This window comes from Aedes albopictus, chromosome 1 (assembly GCF_035046485.1).
Source record: "Aedes albopictus strain Foshan chromosome 1, AalbF5, whole genome shotgun sequence".
In the NCBI taxonomy this organism is placed as follows: Eukaryota; Metazoa; Arthropoda; class Insecta; order Diptera; family Culicidae; genus Aedes; species Aedes albopictus.
In genome coordinates, this window is record NC_085136.1 from 104466538 (window position 1) to 104480953 (window position 14416).

Consider the following 14416-nt stretch of genomic DNA (forward strand, 5'->3'; position numbering starts at 1 on the left):
AAAGTTCCAGCCCACCAACGTTGGATAGTTCGAAACTCCCCCGAACCTTCATATCGATAGCTCGCTCCCGTCTTCCACTATAGTTGGAAATAGTGCTCTCATTTAGTTCGAACTTTTTTTTGCCTGGTCCTTCCCAAATACATGTACATAATTCAGTCTGGTTACCAGATTTTCGATCGTCTCCCCTCACAAACACGGAATGGGTGCCACAACGGAACCGGTACCCGGTTAGAGCGCCGCACAAGGGATATGTGGAAACAAAGTAGCGAAAACTGTCATTTAAGTTGTCTGGCTGACAGTTTTTGCACACTGCCACTTCTCCTTCATTACCGCTGATCCTGGCTGCTGCTGCACCGAAGTCATCTGTGCAGCAGTCTGTGTCTGGTCTGTTCTGATCTGGTGCAGAAGAATCTCAAGGTGTTCGCGGAATTGTGGGTTAGAGGGATAGCCATCAGCTCGCTCATCCGATGATGCTAAAGTTCTTTGTGTGCTAGAATTGGAACGGTTTTAAACTGGATAATTTCGAGATAATGGAGCTGTCTCGTTTCGAAGTTGTTATTAATTGATGCAGATTTCATGGAGCTTTTAGGGACTTTTAGAACTTTTACTTTGAAGCGTGTTTTGGTTCGATGAAATCTACTTGCATTGTACTCTTCTTTGATATTTACATATGTCTGTTTCCTATTCTTCATGATGTAAAGTCTCCACAGATACAGGGCCTACATTTCAACTATATGGACTCTTAAGCCGATACAAATCGTAAATAGTTATGCGTGATCTAGAGGATTAAATTCAAGACTCCAAGACACATCTGAAAACCTTAATTGATGTATCATTTTCATTTTAATTAATACTGTACTGAAACATTGTAATTCTCATGTACTACTTAGGTAGGAGTCCCGAGTTCGAGTCTGATCGAAAGGACGAGTAACTCAATCGCAAATTTCACCTCAATTTGCTCGTTTCACACTCACGCCAGTATATGTGAAGTCTAGCTTATGGAATTAACTAAAACTCCCACTTTGGTTTAGCCACGAACATCGATAATAATTATTGATCGATTAATTAACACACGCAGATTTTCACAACTTTCATTAGAGATGATGCTTCCTCATTTTTAGGGTGATTTTATTTTTCCCGTACATACTTTAGTATTTCTACATTTACGTAAACTAACATAAAAATAACATTATTTGTCTTTCTTTTTTCATTTCAGGTACTTACATGACTAATGAGTATAAAAATCGTATAGAAGCCATAAGTTAAGTAAATATCTAATAAGTTGTTAAAATGGAATATGTTAATTTTATTTAGTACATTCGATTGTCATACGAAATTGCTCCCTTAATGCGGTGTATCAAAAAGAATGAATGGGATTACCAGAAATAGGTTTTAAATACACTCTCAGTGTCGTTGAAATTAACCGAAGTAGATGGCATCATGTTCTTCTCTAAATCAATGCAGCTAAGCTGAATTTTGCAACAACCACCTTATGTTCCTAACAAAACTATTTGGGTGTTCAAGGCTACTACTCCTCTGCAGCAAACAGCATATTTTTGCATGGTTTAATAATTGGGTTCTAATTAACAACTTAAAGCATTACACTTCTGCTGGTCCGTGCCATGAAAATCATTCAGGGGCTGTCTAGATATTCCAAAACACGCCCCATCCCCCCCACCGCGTGTTCTATTGTTCCCACCATTTTTTTTCAAAGTTATAGAGTCCATGGTCTTCAACTGAACCCCTTCTCCCAGCAATGACCACGTAGTTTATGGACGGCCCCTAAACTGCTTTAATATGTCGAATATATTGAACGGCACGAAAACGATATGGTCGGATGTAAAACTGGCCTAATCGTTATTTAGGTGAAGCTATCTTAAGGTATACCATGTGGTAGGCACAAAAATACTCTATGTCAAAGAGAATCGAAGAAATTTCCATTACAAAAAGATTCTGAACCGATCGGGAATCGGACCGGTCATCGTGTCATTATGTTATCCGGTCATTCTCAATACCTACGCATTTACAGCCGTGGCTATATGGGCCATCCAAGTTTTGCTGTAATACCTGAAACATTTAATCAGAGATTGGTATTGGTATGATATTTTTCTGTAAGCCTACAAAGAGTGTAACTAATGTTACACTAATGTTCAGACTCGAATGACTCGTGAGGTTAGAGCATCTAAATCGAATATTATTCGCAAACATTTTAAATAACAACTTATTTGAACCATACCCACTCAGCGTCCTATAAATAGGACAGTTTTTTTTATTTGAATATCTGCATAATTAGGCAAGATTTTATGCTTCAGAGAAGATGTTCTCCACGTCCATATCTTGTTCATAGTGCACAATATCGTTTGTGATTGGTTCACTAGGTGGCGCAAACGATGCTGCAAAGAATACATATTGTCACTATCTATGAGTTTCATTTCAAATGCGAAAGAAGTTTATTTCCCAGGAATTTTATGCATGTTCCGGCACAGCTCTGGAATTCGTAAAGTAATTTCAATCATATTTGGCATACACATTCCTTAGGATGTGGAAGTGATTGTAAGGGTATTGAAATTCAAGATGGTGGCTTAGGTTCGAAGATGGCAGCCAAAACGCCAAAAATGTATTCTATTTAACGACAATGCTGCTTCGCATAGTATACAATATGGGTGGGTATCTATCGATCGGGCTTCATAAGTAGAACTCAAAAATGAATATCTGGCGCCATTTTGAAATCCTAGATGGCGGATCATATCCAACATGGCAGCCACGGAATGCTAGTTTGAACTATAATACCATGTAAAAATTGATATTTAATATTCTTCTCTGCATTCTTCAGGGATTCGTTCTGGAACTCCTTCCGGAATTCCTCTCAAAAAAATATGAAAAATATATATTTTTGCCGAGTTTTTTTTCAAGCGATCCTAGATTGTTTAGGTATTCGTACCGGAGTTTCTGATGGGATTCTTTCAAAAGTTCTTCCGATTTTTTTGTTCAGTGATTTATTCAATTTTAGAGAACGCTTCGGTCGTGTGACATCCCTATCAGGAAACGTGGTGCATCAGAATTAAGCGGATACAGAAACGATTCATTCGCTTTTCGCTTCCTGGTGGATGCCGCCTACTGGGACTGGAAACGCTGCATCGACGACGGCAAATACAGCAACCGTTGCTAATTGCAAAACTTCTAATTGGCGAAACCGATGCTTCGGACCTGCTATCTTTGCTGAATATGCATGACCAACACATCGTTAATCATGGCAACCTCGGATTAATGTCCAACTACCATGGCAAATATTTGTCATTATGACAAACAGTCACGCAGAAAAAAACATGGTAAAATCAAATAAATTGTCAATTTGTTCTGGCAACAAAAATAACACTGTTTGGAGCAAATCGAACGTCACATTTGAAGCAAATTCAATCCATTTTTGAAACAAACATGCATCTTCTGACAGGTTATGTTAGAAACAAATGTAAAAATCTTTAATTTTTGTAGCAGGTCGGCCCTACGGAAATATTTGTTTTACAATTAAATTTACAGTCATTTCTTTCTCTAGGAAAACCCACTTCCCGCGTGGCACTTTCAATGCCAACATCATGTAGATAACATACGTTCCCGAAATCAATGGGATTTCGTGAAAACTTTTGGTGAAACTTGACTTTTTTTGCAACAGAAAATCTTGTTTGGTGGTGCAGCTGGAACTTGAGAGTTTTGTTTATGTTCTCGACAGCGGAACGGGGGGCTCTTCAATGGGTATTGTAGAAATCAATATGTAATTGAGTTAGTTTTAAAAATTAATATTTTAGTAATAAATATTGTATGAGTTTACCGAATAAACATGAATATTTTTGTTTTAAACGAACGAAATTTGTCTCCGTGGTCAAATGGCCCCTTAAGATAACTTCGCGATACTACGTTGCTGCAATCGCATTTCCATCACACTGTGTATGGTTACTATGAATCTATTTTTGCGTGTATTGGTGCGTTTACATCAGTCGAGGAGCTTTTTGAGCTCAATGAACCTTTAGGGCGTTTTGCAAATATAATTACTATCTGTGTCAAACTAAATAGTGTAGAATATGTTAATCAATAACTAGCTGTCCCGGCAAACTTTGTGTTGCCATGTTGTGGTGGTTTGACAATTGTTAAGGTCTTGCAACATGGCACTAGATTGGTTTCATTCCGATGGTGTTGATTTTCTTTCCCGGTCATAAAAATCATCATTTTCTAAATTTACTTATTTTTTAGTTCATTTTCGTAACCTATTGTACATATAAACACAGCCACCACGAATACTAACCGAACCGTGCAAGAATCTTGCCTATAGGTTCATCCGTTCTTGAGTTTTGTTGCCTCAAAGGAACTTCAAACTCATTTTTATATAGGGTAAATCGCCAATTGTTGCACGGCTAAAAATTCGCCAATTATTGCACACCCCATAAGAAAAGCATGGAGTGTGCAACAATAGGCGGGTTTTTAGCCGTGCAACAATTGGCAAATTACCCTATATAGATACAAAATTGTCAGATGGATTTTTTAAAATACTGGTGGAATTCTTTCAGGTACACGTGCCGGAATCCCTGCTGGCTTCTGGGGAATTTTTTGGGCATTCCTCTCGGGATTCATACAATAATTCCTGCTGGATATTCTTCAGTGATTATTTCAGGGATTTCTACCAATTTTTTCGCGGAGATTCCTCTCAGTAATCTACCAGAATTACTTTAGGAAATCCTCCCGGGATTCCTTCAGGGATTTCTACCGGGATTATTTTAGAAAATCTTGAAAGGTTCCTTTCAAGTGATCTAGTCGGCATTCCTTCAGGGTTACTGGTGGAGTTCCATCAAAGATCCCTTCCGGGAATTCGTAACGGATTCCTTTAGGAGTTTTGCTAGGATTGCTCCAGGGAGTCCTTGTATTCTTGCAAAGATTCCTGTGAATCTTAAGAATCTTGCGAGATTCTTTGAGGTATTCGTGTCATTATTCCTGACAGGGTTCCACCAAAGATTCTTCCCGTTTTCAGATATTCATCCCGGTATCTCCTCAATTATTCTTCCAGGGAGTCCTGCCGAGCTTCCAGCCGGGATTACTTCCGTAATTTCTTCAAGAAACCTATCAGGAATTATGTTCGGGGATTCTTTTGAGACATTCAAGGATTCCCTCCGAGCGTGAATTACAGCAAATGAGAGTGATAGAGTAAAGGAAAAAATGGAGAAATAAGGAGAACTATGCTTTTTTATGCTCTTAGTTATCTTTAGTAAACCATGATGTCATGTGACAGTTTTTTTTTTCTTCAGTAGTTATCCTCTCTTTCACTAATTATAGATACATTGTATCTATACGGATCAGAACACAATGATAGTATAATGTTAACGGGTTAATGCATATGAGGCTTTCCACGAAACAGCACGAAAAAATACATTTTTTTTAATTTTGAATTTTTGATTTGCATAAAATTTTGCACAGCTGTTCTAATCAATATAAATAACCATTTTTTCATATTAAAACTTTTTATTGAATCTCGACTTACTTTCAAATAGGGCCTATGAAAAAATGGAACACATGCAAATGAAAAATCATATCTCTGAAACTGCTTATTTGATCGGAAAACTGTCTTCGGCAAAGTTGTAGATTAATAAATGGTGGCTCTCAGAAAAATACACATTGAAACATTTATTTAGTTTTTCTTCTAAAAAACTGAATTTTGTTACTAAAAATTAAATATCTCAAAAAGCTATTTTTTTACCTTCGTGATATTTTGTGAGAATAAAGTTCATTCTGTTAGCTACCATCTGTAGAAATTTCATAATGGTAAAACAATGTACAAAAAAGTTATGGCACTTTGAACATTTTCGGTTGTGTGTTTTTAGAGTGTATGACGAATTCACGCAAACTCGCCGTAGGGGTTTGGCAAAACTGTCTCAGAATCCGATGAAATTTCTTAGCTTTAAAGACTATGTATTTCAAAGCAAGGTTGCATACGTTGTTTTTTTATTTATCTAGACTAATATTTGAAAAGGGATAAAGTATTTGACCGTTTTTTACTCAATATAACTTAAACATGACATTACCTACAAAAAAGTTATGTATGGGTGACTTTTAGATAATCATGTGAACTTTCATATCATTGAAAAATGTCAATACGCTTTAAAAGTCAAAAAAATGCAAATAAGAAAAATTATTTCAATTTGCAAAACATGATATTTTTGTAATTATTGAAAATTTTACCATATATCGCAAGATGGGCACTTTTGAAGAAAAGCATTTCTGAGGTACCGTGATTTCGGATAAAATTGATCAGTGAGGTGAAATTGATCGACGTGATGGTCATTTTCATTTGTTAAAAATATTGCTTTAAACTTAAAAGAATTTGTAGAAAATGACCATCATCCGGCTAAAGGATTATTGAATGATGAGTTACATGTTTTACAGTCAATTAGTCACATATTTTTTTAAATTCAATATTTTCCGTAATTGCGTGTTTGGCACCCTTTCAAACTTTTGTTACCATGACTGTATCGCACATGTAATGAATATTCGAATGGATGCTTTTAGCTGCCAAGTATTTGCTAAACACGATCTCATTATCAAAAATTTTATAAATATTCAAATTTATACATAAAATTGCACTTTTCCGGAAGTAATCACTTTTTCAGTATAAAAAGTGCATACTTTAAGGCGTTTTCATGAAATTTATTAAATTTAAAACTTGAATAATTAAAAATTGACAAAACTCGTTAAAGTTTTGGGCAGCATTTCGCATTCTGGGGTTGATAATTCAGGTGGAAAACATATTTTTGGCACATGCAAAGGTATTTCATTTACTGATCAATTTCATCCCGAAAGCAAAATTATTGATTTTTTATTTTAAATGATATTTATACCTATTGCAATAAAATGATTTGTAGTAAAAGTTTCAATCTAGTGACTGATGAGAATCGTGGTCGTACTTGTTTATTGCTTTGAGTTTGACTTTCTTTGGGTGATCGACTGTACGTTGGATGATATCTTTAATTTGCATTTCAGTCTAATTTGGTCAATCAAAAAGAACTATATGTTTTCTTAACCCGACGTTTCGGTCCTTATTGGACCTTTTTCAAGGATTCTGTAATGTTTGAATTTGACCATATCGCTGCATTTGAAATCACGGTAGCATTAGTAGAACGTTTTTGACAGCTCCTCCCCTCTTGAAGTATATTCTCCCATACCTAATAGAAGGCTCCTAGCAATATCATAAACTTCCCCTAAAATGCTACGTCTTTAATGGACGGTTCCTAATAGAGGTGGGCAAAACGGCTCACTTCAGTGATCGGATCCGAACCGTATCTATGACATTAGTGAACCGGATCTTTTGAGCAGATCAGCGGCTCAGTTATGGAATGAATGATCTTGCTGCACCGAACGAAATGGGATTGCTTGCTTCCAATTTATTCTCTCACACACAGCAAGCGACACTCATTCTCTTGATCTGCTTTAACATACCCGCACATACCCGTATTATCTCTCTTCCAGCGCCGCAGCAGCAAACAACATACTGGATACTGCTGAAGAACCGAACGAGTAATAATGTGTGAGTTCGTGTTCGAGTTCGGATTGTTTGGATCAGACTGCCGGTACTGCTCTCCCGCTAGAGCTGAGAGCGAGAGATCGTTTTCGTTGTTTTGCGGCTGCCTGGCCAGGGGGAGGGAACTGGACCACCGCTGTTGGTTGTGTGTGCTTGACGCATTTCGTAGAGCTGTGTTTTGAAAATGAACCAGAGCAAAACAAAGAGATCCTATCGGTTCTTTTAGGCTCTTTCTCACAGACGCATGTAAACTAGTGACCCGGCTCTCTCTGTAAAAGATCCACGGTTCACTCACTCACCTTACTGATACGAATCTTTTGAACAGGTCCGGATCTGATTGCCCATCTCTAGTTCCTAACAACAAATACTTCATGTCATCATTTTCTCGTGTTTCTCTTCGGTAGAAAACAAAAGTTTTTATCCAGGGCGTTTTTACAGATATTTTCATATATTAAATTAAACATAGCTCCACATGTTTGATTCACAAGTCTATCTAATGCAAAGTATTTATTTTATTCTCTTATAAATAAGAAAACTTTTAAGTTGAAATTCGACTTCTGGTTGATGTTCTGAATTTCTGTGTAACAGATCTGGTGTTCTGGTTCAAAAGAGAATCCTAAAATATACTCTTTGTATTGGATAGATTTATAATTGAAACACGTAAAGCTATGTTCAATATCAATATGTGAAAATCCACGTATAAAAATACCCAAAAAATGGTTTTACTTAAAAAAAAAACATTTTGTGTTGGGTTAGATTTAGATAATAGCAATTTAATTACTTTGATCCATTTTGAATTCTATTCTTAATGAATGGTGTGGGGTTTGGTTCTCCGAAATAGGATTAATTTGATTTCGCAAATGGGCATGTATTCCAAATTGACTTCAATTTATTTTTTAACTTTTTTTAGCGTGATCGTTTTTTCAATATTTCAATTTTTACTTGAAAGTTCACACAAATACCTTAAAGTCACACATACCACACTTTTTTGTAGGTCATGTTATTTTTAAGTTATATTGGTATGAAAAAATAGTCAAAAACTTAAGCCCTTTTCAAATATTAGTGTAGATAAATTTAAAAAAACAACAAAGTATGCAACGTTGCTTTAAAGTACATAGTCTTCATACCTACACAATTCCATTGAAATCTGAGAGGGTGTTGCCAACCCCAAAATCTAGTTTGCGGGAAATTCGTCATGCACTCTAAAAAAACACGCAACCAAAAATGTTCAAAGTGCCGTAACTTTTTTGTACATTTTTTTACCACTATAAAAATTTTACAGATGGTAGCTAACAGAATGAACTTTATTCTCACAAAAAAAACACGAAGGTAAAAAAAATAGCTTTTTGAGATATTTAATTTTTAGTAACAAAATTCAGTTTTTTCAGAAGAAAAACTAAATAAATTTTTCAATGTGTATTTTTCTGAAAGCCGCCATATATTATTCTACAACTTTGCTGAAGACACCTTTCCGATCGAACAAGCCGTTTCCGTGTTATAATTTTTTATTTGCTTGTGTTCCATTTTTCCATAGGCCCTATTTGAAAGTAAGTCGAGACAAAATATGAACTTTTGATATGAAAAAATGGTTTCTCACATGAAAAGGAATAGTATACAAAAATATCAAGTAGATTAAAAACATCGATTAAAATGGATTCGTGCTGGTCCGTGGAAAGCCTCATATAGGCTTCTCTTTTGAGATACCTTGTACAGTATGCGGCAGGAAAAAATGCGAAAGTGTTTTTCAACTTCAAACCTTATTTTCGTCCATTTGACATTAACCAATCTATGTTTCAACGTTCCATGATCTATAATAGGCTAGTTTTCTGAAAAGTTAATTAAAAAATTTCCTATTTTGGTCACTAACCTTTACAGGGCGGCGCCTGAAGATGAAGACAACCAGAATTTTCAAACCGCAAAAAATCGCACAGGTCGCTAAATTTCGCATCTGATAAAACAAAATTTTTGATTTTCTCTACAATATCATCAAATATATGTACTTATTTCATCTGGTATGTGAAACTACATGGATCTGGATCAGTGTGGTCTGGTTGTTCATCGAATTTGACCTAATTTTGTTACTGTTATAGTCATTTTGTTTAATGACCATTGGGCGCGCAGTTTATTGATATCGGCTTATTAGGCCTGCATTATCACATGTTAAACATCAAATATGTTCATTTTTATTTTTCAGTGCTAGAATATAGACATTGACTGATACACTGTCATGAAAAAATACACATATACATCCTATATTTAGCGTGTAATAGTGTCTTGAACTTTTCGCATTTTTTCCTGCCGCACCCTGTACTTGGGTTACTTGGGTATTATGTGGCTCATCACCCGACTAGAAAATTGAATCAAGTTTATTTCATATTGTGTTATGATGTTATAATATTTTTCTATATCTTATTACCTATGTTACAAACTAGATGCAGGATGATGTTAAAATAACTAAAATAGTAACAAAAGTGCACTGGTCTAATCAAGATTAACCTATTATGTTATAATCAGATTAAAATTATAACAAAATGTGATATGAATTTTAGGCTCAAGATTGCTAGTTTCTATCACAATTTGATACAATTTCGTAACATTATTTTCCAAATGTCGAAGACTTAAAACTAAATTATACATAACACAAAAAGTTATCAAACAACATTTTTAGCATAATGCCATTGAGTTACATTATTTTGAAACACCAAGGATGTTGATACTTATAATCATGGTTTGTTAGGATTATGTTATATTTTTGTTACAGTTCTCTAATAATAGCATGAACTTAGTAGTTTGGGTTGATCTTGAGTACGGCTTCTTTTGATTTAATGGCGTTTGAAAAATAATCGAATTATTATTTCAGCCTTTTGTAATTTCTGTTTATGCTTTTCAGTCTCTTCCCGACTAGAAAATTATATCAAGTTTATATCATATTGTGTTATGATGTTATAATATTTTTCTATAACTTAATATGTTATAAACTAGATGCAGGATGATGTTCTTTTTCTTCTTCTTTATGGCTCTATGTCTCCACTGGGGCTTGGCCTGCCTCGCTTCAACTTAGTGTTCTTTGAGCACTTCCATTCCACAGTTATTAATTGAAGAGCTCTCTTTGCCTGCCATTGCATGAATTTGTACATTGTAAGGCAAGGACAATGATACACTATGCCCAGGGAGTCGAGAAAATTTTCCCGACCGGAACGGGAATCGAACCCGCCGTCTCTGGATTGGCGATCCATAGCATTAACCACTAGGCAAACTGGAGACCCCAATTGTCGCAATATGTTTACAATAAGAGATTGTGGTGCTGAGGAAACTTGCAGATGTAAACGAAAACGTTTATCATTCTAGCGCAGTAAATCCGCAAAGTTCACCTTATCAGCCTTTGCCAATCAAGTAATTAGGATGTGATATAGCATAGTCAAGTGACAGATTCTTCGACAATAGTTTCAAACGGGTTTTAACACCGAGTATCCAAAATATATACTTAAGAGGGTCCAAAATGTATTGGGGTGTCCAAAAACTGATGCTTCAAAAATCAGTTATTTTCATCAAATTTTCAGCCATTAATGACCGTATGGGTATTTTCAACAGACAGTGGAGGGTTTTACGATCATATTAACATCATCATTATGTTTAATACCATCGTGTGGGCCAAAATTCCGCACGTTTAGAATACCACGGGAATACATATGAGGGGCCCAGAAACAAAGGGGTGTAAGTGACCATTTCGTCGATTTTGAGCTGAGCATATCATAAAATTCTGAAGATTTCAAGCTTTAAGGAACTTTTTTAACCTTCCAGGACGCGCGCCATCAAGCAACCGAAACTGCACCGCGCTCGCACTGTATACGAAAAGCGAGGTTTTTTGGTAGTGTTGCACTTTTTACAACAGCGCGCGCGCTGAAGGGTTAAGATTGTTTTTACGATGTTTGGAAAAAATACAATATATCAGAGAAAATTTGGTTGATTTTGAAACTCCATACATTTTGTATGGGATGAAAAATTGGTCAAACACTTTAAACCTCATTTACTCGAAAGTGGGTTTTTGTCACTTACACCCCTTTGCTTCTAACCCCCTCATATTGTGTGCTAAACTCCTAGAATACATAATTCTAATATATGTACTTTGCATCGACCGTCGGATTCTCTCTGACTTGAATCCGTGGGATCGATGGACCAATGTGACCCTTTAGGCCCAATGTCACCCTAAGCGACGGTACCCTCTGAAACTGTTTGATTTTAACTTAAATACAAATTAATATCCTCTAGGGGTCCAAAATTCGACCGTTACCCTACATACTATGTACCAATAGGTGAATCGACTTCCATCCCGGGTGCTACTACACCCGCTTGAGAATGTGCCATTTTTCTTTGTGCTGATTGTGTGACTGCTGGAGCTGCTGCAAAACGCGTAACGATGTTGTTGGAAATCAAACCTTGGAAGGAAAAAAAAATCAAAACCCAGCTGCAGCCTGCAGCAGCCAGCACCACCGTCAGTAAGATGTGCAAGAATTTGCTGTCTGGGTCCCAAACCACGCCAAAAGAACAACGCGACGACGCGGTGAGAACTGTAAGTTCGTTCTCGTCGAATAATAATATCAAATTCATCCCATTCGAGGATGCAAGGACCGGCGACTGATGATGGCAATGAATGGCAAGATGACGACGACGACGTCAAACGGACAGAGGCACAGACGGGACGGGTGTGCGATGATGCTTTAAATGGATGCATCTGTCTGGTCTGGGATGTCTGCTAGCGGTCTGCTGCTGTCTGATTAGACAAAGAACGTCTCGGGGTCCACCCGTCGCCGCGTCGGGGTGGAGATGGTGCTGGAGACTGTCTGCAGTCAGGAGGTGGTGGATCCCCTTTCGGGGATTAGAAATTGATGCACTTAACCTCGAATTGACAGCGTGACAAGTTATGCCGGTGCAAGGCTAGACCGTATGATTTCATACATTGTAGTCTGCAAGGACAAGGACACGTCTGATTAGATGCCAAGCTAGCGGAGTCACGTCCTTTTCTGTGAAGCGGAAAGTGCATGCGAATAGATGACGCAAGCCATTTTCTTCATCGAGATCCAAATTTATGATGCGACCTAGAAAGCAGAAGTAGCTTCCATCTATACAATTCAAATGAATGTTTCTAAGATTCTCATGTGACATAAGCTTTTGGAGGATTCTACAAAATATCTTTCTAAGGCATCCTTACATGATTCTCATAGATCGAACTTCCCGAAATGTTCTCGATTCTCCGGGAAATTTTCAAAGGACTCTCCAGGAAATCCTCGGAGGAGTCTCCTGAAAATTTTCGATTCTCCGGGAGATCCTGGAAGGATTCCCTGGGAGATCCTGGAAGGATTCTCCGGGACCTCCTGAAGGATTCTCCGGGAGATCCTGGAAGGATTCTACAGTAAATTTTCGATGGATTCTCCGGGGAACCCTCGAAGGATTCTCCGGGAAATCTACCCAGGATTATCCGAAAGATCATCGAAAAATTTTCCGAGGAATCCTCGAAGGATTCTCCGAGAATTACTCCAAGGATTCTCCGGGAAATCCTGGAAGGATTCTCCGGGAGATCCTGGAAGGTTTCTCCGGCAGATCCTGGAAGGATTCTCTAGAAATCCTAGAAGGATTCTCTAGGACATGCAGCAAGGTTTCTCCGGCAAATCCTGCAAGAATTCTCCAGGAATTCCTGGTAGGATTCTCTGGGAGATCCTGGTAGGATTCTACGGAAAATTTTCGATGGATTCTCCGGGGAACCCTCGAAGGGTTCTCCGGGAAATCCACCCAGGATTATCCGGAACATCATCGAAGAATTTTCCGAGGAATCCTCGAACGATTCTCCGGGAATTCCTCCAAGGATTCTCCGGGAGATCCTGGAAGGATTCTCCGGGAGATCCTGGAAGGATTCTCCGGGAGATCCTGGAAGGATTCTCCGGGAGATCCTGGAAGGATTCTCCGGGGCGATCCTGGAAGGATTCTCCGGGGCGATCCTGGAAGGATTCTCCGGGGCGATCCTGGAAGGATTCTCCGGGGCGATCCTGGAAGGATTCTCCGGGGCGATCCTGGAAGGATTCTCCGGAAAATTCATGAAGGATTCTTCGGGAAATCCTCGAAGCTCCGAGAAATCCTGGAAGTATTTTCCGGGAAAACGTGGAAGGATCTCCGGGAAATACTTGAAGAATTTTCCGGGAAATTTTAATTTGCTTCAAAATAACATCTGGTTTAAAATTGCCAGTAAAATGTATATTTTTGCGCTGCAATTTATGAGCTTTCAATTATTTTGAATTGCAGATAAAACTTCACAAAGCCATTTATTCGTAACCGTGGGAAATCACACAGTTCTCACCAAAAACCCAATATAACTGAAAGTCATAATTTAGCACCCTGTACATTATGAGAGCGAACTACCTATCAAAAAGGACCCTACCAACCGACCTTGCTGTACCGTTCGATTTCAATAAGAGGGTTCCCCTCTGCATCCCATGCCGGCGAAGGGAACCAACATTGAATCCTGCCATATCGTTTTAATTCCGCATTTGCCCCTACAGGCATAGGGTACCAAATTGAGGAGGAAGGAAAAAAACAGACCGCTAGAAGGTCACCAGTCGATAATTGTCGAATTTGAATTTTAACGGAACCTTATGACGCCGCCGCCGGTTCATGGGGCCAACCTCTTAGGACCACTTGCTTCTTCTTGCCGTTGTTACCATCGCCGGTTTCTATTGAAAAACGAAAGGTTTTTTATTTGATAATTCTCTTCTGCATAATGAATCCTTTTTGGCTACTGTTCCTGCTGAGACTGAGAGCGCAGCAGTGGCCCCCGGTTGCCGATGGATTGCTGCATATTAGCGGCGA

At 37.9% G+C, this 14416-nt stretch overlaps 1 protein-coding gene across 1 annotated transcript in view; it reads left to right on the plus strand.

Annotated features, from left to right (window-relative positions):
* The window catches only part of LOC109397635 (RNA-binding protein MEX3B), a 223401-nt gene that overhangs the window by 45892 nt on the left and 163093 nt on the right, over window positions 1-14416 (plus strand). The window lies entirely within an intron of this gene.